This window comes from Bactrocera neohumeralis, chromosome 4 (assembly GCF_024586455.1).
Source record: "Bactrocera neohumeralis isolate Rockhampton chromosome 4, APGP_CSIRO_Bneo_wtdbg2-racon-allhic-juicebox.fasta_v2, whole genome shotgun sequence".
Lineage (NCBI taxonomy): Eukaryota > Metazoa > Arthropoda > Insecta > Diptera > Tephritidae > Bactrocera > Bactrocera neohumeralis.
The window spans coordinates 61,905,938-61,911,937 of record NC_065921.1 but is presented as its reverse complement, the minus strand read 5'-3'; the positions used below and the strand labels follow the sequence as shown (position 1 = coordinate 61,911,937).

General features: G+C 34.5%; 1 long non-coding RNA gene and 1 pseudogene across 1 annotated transcript in view; one reads left to right on the top strand and one right to left on the bottom strand.

The window, feature by feature from the left end:
* Window positions 1-409: 409 nt before the first annotated feature.
* Window positions 410-2,783, bottom strand: LOC126755815 (odorant receptor 74a-like; annotated as a pseudogene).
* A 2,448-nt stretch (window positions 2,784-5,231) lies between these two features.
* Window positions 5,232-6,000, top strand: part of LOC126754730 (uncharacterized) — a 147,725-nt gene continuing 146,956 nt past the window's right edge. Inside the window, exon 1 of the long non-coding RNA XR_007666412.1 lies at window positions 5,232-5,320. This is a non-coding gene — a long non-coding RNA (uncharacterized LOC126754730). The remainder of the gene's footprint in view (window positions 5,321-6,000) is intronic.

Here is a 6,000-nt window from a genome sequence, read left to right as displayed (position 1 = left end):
AAAAATTAGCGGTCCTTAACCAGATCATCCTGACTACCATAGCTTATTGCTTTCTTCATAACATTTTAACAAACACAGTCTTACAGATTAGAATTTGCTTTGACAAGTGTATATCACAATGAGAACTAAGGACCGAAATTACTAGTCGAAAATGTTTCTATTAAAGTCAAAATATTTTACAGTTACAACCTCTGCAAATAATATTTATTATTTACTACTTTTATGTCTGTATCTACATAAATATATGGAACGTTTGAACATTATCTCTTTCTTACATTATTAACTACTTCCTAATTTTTTTTCTTATTTACTACCGTTCTTATATCATGCCACTTTCCATTTATCTATAGCCGCAAATAACCTGCGCCTTTGATAATCCAAAATTATACAACATGAATTGCGAAGAGTTCTATAAGGCTATAAGCTTCAACAATTTCTTGTTTTCTTCCGCGTTAGTTGAAAGAAGTATAACATCTTCCTAATCACAGAAATAATATGACGTGCTCAATTTGTCTATCTGTGAGGATATATAAAACTGAATTAGTTATATTACTCAAATAATTATAAGAGAGCATAGCGAAAGAACCTTCAGTGTTTGTATATATGAAAGAATACTTACTATTGTCGAGAGTGTTGTGCCTAGGCGTCCAAGGATGAGCAATTCAACCACCTTTCCAATTATACAATTTACGAATCGAATATTCAGCGCAATTAGACCCAGCTGAAAATAGACCCAGCTGAAAATAAGATTGGCGTTAAAAGTCGAACCTAAATATTATAGAATGAAAAGTATGGAAGTCCGAAGGTATCTGCGATAATCCGCCTAGACGAGTGTCAATTGTATACTCTCCTACTACAATACTATAAGATCCCTAAATTCGCTATTCTAAATTATTGCGCATCTCCCTATTAAAATCTCAAAATCCAAGTAGATGAGGCCATGATCAGATTTACCTTCTTAAAATCACTATATAATGCCAATATCTAAAAATATCTCTCTATAATCTATTTTAACTTACCGTTGCCATTGAAAAACCCAAACACACACAACAAAATCGAACTCAAGGCCAACATAACGAACACACGAAACGAATGCTTTTCCTGCATTGATTCATTCAGATCCACATTTAGATGAATGCATATGCCGTATAAATGATAACGAAAGTATTGGGTAACCAATATATTGTCTTTCCCATTGCATTAGAAATATTGCGTAAATGCTCTAGTAACCAATGTAATATTTGCATGGCCAATATATTCGCTCCAGTGACCAAGGGACCCACAATGGCAAAACCTGTCCACATAGACAGGCGAGAAATACTAAATAACGCGGCCAAGGCATAGTATAGTCGAAGTTTAAATTGATCGGAAAAAATACCAAGCGCTGATTTTTTACTAAACTATGTGCTTGCCGGCACATAGCCATATGTAACCAGTGTAATAATATAGGTGAACGTCGCATCTTCTCGAAAAGCTCCGGATTCTCCGGAGCTAAAATTTTGTTTAAAGTGGGAATAGCTCCGCCCTCCAAAGCTAATTTTTAATTGCATCCAAAAATGAGAAAGAAACTGCTTTAATAATTTTCATGATTTAATGGAAGTTTTTTTTTAAACTTCAGATTTCTCGAAAAATTAAAAGTTCCAAAATAAATACATTTTCGTAAACAAAAAACTTCTACAGTTTACATAAATTGACATTTTAACAATCTTTAAGGAAGAAGAATATTTTGCATGGGCCATATATCCCAATAGAATGGTTCAAAGTTTGTGTAAGTTCCTATATTTCTTGAAAAGCAGACAACCACATATTCGCTATTATCTTAATATCATAACTTAGTCTCAATATAGGCCTACAGGTGTTCAATGGGATTGAGGTCTCGACTAAGGATAGGATGTGGCAGTCCGCTGAACAGCAATCATTCCAAAACCACTACCATTGAATGCTTTGGGCCGTTATCCTAAATAAAGTATGTTAGTACCCAGTTAAATTTAGTTTAGCTGGTAACGGAGTTAAATAATTTTTTAATAGCAATAATTAGTAATCCATTCTTTTAATAACTCCTTCGATAAAAAAAAATTGCACGTCTTTTGCTTCTATTGCAACACAGAGAGCAGCCTCCTTCATGCTGACAGTCCTATTTAATTTTTAACTTTTATTACCTAACCAACAGATCCAAATAAATGAAATATGGATGCATCTGTAAAATTTACAGAATTCAAAAATTTGTTATCATATATTCTCATAACTTAGATTTACCATTTCTCTAAAACTTTCTTAGATTTAAGTCTGGCAAAAAAAAATGAATTTTTGATGGATGTATGTATTTAATAACCTAAGTTAATTATAGTTTACTTATGTATATGTAAAAAAATAAAGTTTTCTTTATGTAGATTTGCTCAAGGACAAATCTACCTCTGCCATTACCTACTAGATCTAATTTACTGAATATCTTAAGGTAGATAGATTGTAAATAAAGTAAATAAAAAAAATATATATATATTCTTTGGAATGTCGTAAATGTTTTGCCACATTTATTTTCGATAAGTGGCTTGGGACATAGGATATTTTGGGGTGTTCTTTGATATTCTGAGCACCTGTACTTTTAGCCTGGGTCTACAAATTCTCATGGGCTTTCAACTATCATCAAGTCTTCCTACTTCAGCAGTGTTTTTGAATTTTCCAATATTGAACTGTATAGTAGTATGTTGTTTTTCGATAATATAGGCTATTTCGTGAGAACTTTGCTCTCTCATCAATACTACAGCCTGTAAGTCTTACGACATTTTTCATTCACAATTTTTTCTTAAAAAACTACTACTGCACAAAAGAAGTCCACTTAGCGAATTATATATTATGACCACACACAATTAATACCAGTCCAAATGGTACCTCATTGATAAATCCCTTAAAGTGCTGGGAAAGTAAATTAGAAATTTTATTTTTTGTTTGACTGCTCATAGGTAGGATATACATATTAAATTTTGTAATCATTAGCACCAGTTTTTATACTCTCGCAACAAAGTTGCTAAGGAGAGTATTATAGTTTTGTTCACATAACGGTTGTTTGTAAGTCCTAAAACTAAAAGAGTCAGATATAGGGTTATATATACCAAAGTGATCAGGGCGACGAGTAGAGTCGAAATCCGGATGTCTGTCTGTCTGTCCGTGTCCGTCCGTCCGTCTGTCCGTGCAAGCTGTAACTTGAGTAAAAATTGAGATATCATGATGAAACTTGGTACACGTATTCCTTGGCTCCGTAAGAAGGTTAAGTTCGAAGATGGGCAAAATCGGCCAACTGCCACGCCCACAAAATGGCGGAAACCGAAAACCTATAAAGTGTCATAACTAAGCCATAAATAAAGATATTAAAGTGAAATTTGGCACAAAGCATCGCATTAGGGAGGGACATATTTGGACGTAATTTTTTTGGAAAAGTGGGCGTGGCCCCGCCCCCTACTAAGTTTTTTGTGCATATCTCGGAAACTATTATAGCTATGTCAACCAAACTCCACAGAGTCGTTTTCTTCAGGTATTTCCATATACAGTTCAAAAATGGAAGAAATCGGATAATAACCACGCCCACCTCCCATACAAAGGTTATGTTCAAAATCACTAAAAGTGCGTTAACCGACTAACAAAAACGTCAGAAACACTAAATTTTACGGAAGAAGTGGCAGAAGGAAGCTGCACCCAGGCTTTTTTTAAAAATGAAAATGGGCGTGGCGCCGCCCACTTATGGACCAAGAACGATATCTCAGGAGCTACTAGACCGATTTCAATGAAATTCGGTATATAATGTTTTCTTAACACCCTGATGACATGTACGAAATATGGCTGAAATCGGTTCACAACCACGCCTTCTTCCAATATAACGCTATTTTGAATTCCATCTGATGCCTTTTCTGTATAATACGAGTATATATGTACATTAGGAACCAATGATGATAGCGGAATAAAACTTTACAAAAATACGGTATTTGAAAAATATGTAAATGACGTATTATGAAATCTCGATTATCACTTTACCATGCGAGAGTATAAAATGTTCGGTGACACCCGAACTTACCCCTTCCTTACTTGTTTTTTGTTCAAATTTTCATAATTATATGAAAAATGCATAACATTTCCACATTGTAACTCTTGATTTCAGCTTAAAAGCTGAAATCGTTTAAGAGAAAAGTTCCTTCATATACAAAACATCTCGTTTTACAAGTTTTACTGAAGTTTCACTGTATCATCCAAGCAGCTGAAATTATATCAACAAAAACAGTAATTTTAACACCTCTTCAAACTCTCTGAAAATGGGTATAATCAGGTAATACCCCACTTCCCACATAACGGTTACGTTGAAAGCCGCTAAAAGCGCGATAACTCACTGAATAAATAAGCCACAAGCATTACATTTCAAAACGTGATAGTATGAAAGGGCTTTCCGAAGCAAGTGTAAAAATTGGACAAAGCCCCAAATAAGCGTATATGTCAATCTTTGAGGTCTAGTATGGAAATTCGGGGAGAACATTTTTGACATGATGACAGCATTTCTTCTACCAAAAATAGATACAATTTTGTCCATAAAGTATTTCCCTGGCTTTGATTCTTACAAGTTGCAAGAGTATAAAATGTTCGATTGCACCGGAACTTAGCCCATCCTTACTTGTTTTACTCTATTATCTTTTTCGCATGAAAAAATTGGTGGGCATGTTCCTTCACACTAGAACCAATTTAACAGCTTTCTACTTTCCTAATATAAGAATTTAAAAATATCATTCAATAACATTGGATATAACAGAGTTTCATGTCGAAAATGTGTGAAATCAATCTACGAATTGCCACAGCTATTATAGTCAACTGGACTTTATGCCCTATATAACGGTTAGTGTGAGAATTATCAACACAAAATTGCGTGAAATATTGTTACCGAGTATATGTACATATTTGAGCAATGCCAACTGTTAATGATATAGTGATTTCTATTTATTTGACTTTCCATCTGACTTTAAAGCGTTATGTTGTTCAATATGTGTGATGTTTAAAATAATTTAAGTGAAATTGGTCTAGACTTTGGTTTAAACCTCATATCTCTAATATAAGGTCCCAGATAATCTTGTTAATGCTTACTTCATATGGTTCATATAATAAGTTTATCCAATTTGGTTGAGTTTATATCCATCCACTTTGCGAGAGAATTGCGAGAGTATAAAATATTAGATTATACTCGAACTCAGCCACCTCTTTTTTATACTCTCGCAACAAAGTTGCTAAGGAGAGTATTATAGTTTTGTTCACATAACGGTTGTTTGTAAGTCCTAAAACTAAAAGAGTCAGATATAGGGTTATATATACCAAAGTGATCAGGGTGACGAGTAGAGTTGAAATCCGGATGTATGTCTGTCCGTCCGTGCAAGCTGTAACTTGAGTAAAAATTGAGATATCATGATGAAACTTGGTACACGTATTTCTTGGCTCCATAAGAAGGTTAAGTTCGAAGATGGGCAAAATAGGCCAACTGCCACGCCCACAAAATGGCGGAAACCGAAAACCTATAAAGTGTCATAACTAAGCCATAAATAAAGATATTAAAATAAAATTTGGCACAAAGGGTCGCATTAGGGAGGGGCATATTTGGACGTAATTTTTTTGGAAAAGTGGGCGTGGCCCCGCCCCCTACTAAGTTTTTTGTACATATCTCGGAAACTACTATAGCTATGTCAACCAAACTCTACAGAGTCGTTTTCTTCAGGCATTTCCATATACAGTTCAAAAATGGAAGAAATCGGATAATAACCACGCCCACCTTCCATACAAAGGTTATGTTGAAAATCACTAAAAGTGGGTTAACCGACTAACAAAAAAACGTCAGAAACACTAAATTTTTCGGAAGAAGTGGCAGAAGGAAGCTGCACCCAGATTTTTTTTTTAAATTTAAAATGGGCGTGGCGCAGCCCACTAATGGACCAAAAACCATACCTTAGGAACTACTAGACCGATTTCAATGAAATT